Source organism: Penaeus chinensis, chromosome 6 (assembly GCF_019202785.1).
Source record: "Penaeus chinensis breed Huanghai No. 1 chromosome 6, ASM1920278v2, whole genome shotgun sequence".
Lineage (NCBI taxonomy): Eukaryota > Metazoa > Arthropoda > Malacostraca > Decapoda > Penaeidae > Penaeus > Penaeus chinensis.
In genome coordinates, this window is record NC_061824.1 from 39550345 (window position 1) to 39551933 (window position 1589).

Here is a 1589-nt window from a genome sequence, read left to right on the forward strand (position 1 = left end):
TGAAATTACACGTAACTCTTTTTTTTTTTTTTTTTTTTTTTTTTTTTTTTAGCTCCACAGATATTGAAAAAAAATTGACAACTTCTCCCCCATAAACAATAATTATAAAGCTAAAGCAGATAATTACTGTAAACTAAACCCGTGTTCTTAGCCAGCCCAAGTACAGATTAATGAAGAATGTCAATTAATGTTTCATAAACCTAAATAAAATGTTTTATAGAATATATTTTCATAAACCAAAAGAATATAATTTATAGAATATATTTTCATAAACCTAAAGAATGTGTTTAAATAAAACTCAAAGAAAATATTTTGAAAATCCACTTGAGAAAATAAATCCGTGTTCCGGCAACTCGGGTGAAGTTCCGTCAAGAATTTCAAAGAATCTCTAATTCGCGGTAGAAAGAAATCCGATGAATGAAACAGATAGGAAAAAGAAGAAGAGGAAGAAAAGGAGAGGAAAAATAAAAAGAAGGGGAAGAAGAAGAAAAAAAAAGAAGTGGAAGGAGAATAAAAAGAAGAGAAAAAATTAAAAGAAGAAGAAGAAAAAGAAGAAGAAGAATAAAAAGAAGAGGAAGAAGAAGAAAAAAAAGAAGTGGAAGGAGAAGAAAAAGAGAAAGAATAAAAAGAAGAAGAATAAAAAGAAGAGGAAGAAGGAGTAGAAGAGAAGAAGAAGAAGAAATGAAGAAGAAGAAGAAGAAGAAAAAGAAAGAGAAAAAGAAGAAAAAGAAAAGGTAAAAGAATAAAAAAAGAGAAAAGGAAGAAACAGAAGAAGAAGAAGGAGGAGGAGGAGAGGGAGGAAGAAGAAGAAAAGAGAAGAAAAGAAGAAACAAAGAAATGCAATAAAAATCAAACAATATTGATGAACTAAAGAAGGAAATTTAAACAGTGAAGACCAAGCCTCTTATCCCCCCCCCCCCCATCTCCCTCTAGCTGAAAGAAACAAGAAAAATTGAGAAATTAAATCCATTACGTTCTTGACCGATAGGACGTGAAATCCAGTAGGGTGTTGAAACAAAATATATATATATATATATATATATATATATATATATATATTCTATCAACCATTCAATAAAATCCAAATGATGTAATGATGACCTAAAAAATAAAATGAAATAAGTAAAACTATAACAAGTAAATAAACAAGTAAATAAAACTATGATAAATAAATAAATAATATTATGATAAATGAATTAATAAATTGACTAAGATCGCATGAAGTCCAAAGAAAGAATTTCAAGGAATATCATGATACCCATTGAATACATTCAAGGAATATAACACAACCCCCCCCCCCCCTTGCCTCCTCCACTTCCTCCTCCTCCTCCTCTTCCTCCTCTCTCTTCCTCTCCCTCTCGTCCTCCTCCTCCTTGCTCCATCCCCATCCTCCTCCTCCCTACCTCCTCCTCCTCCTTTCTCTTCCCCATCCTCCTCCTCCCTACCTCCTCTTCCTCCTCCTTCCTCTTCCCCATCATCCTCCTCCCTACCTCCTCCTCATCCCTCTTCCTTCTCCCCCTCTTCCTCCTCCTCCTCCATCTTCACCCTCTTCTTCCTCCCTCCTCCTCCTTGCCCCATCCCTATCCTCC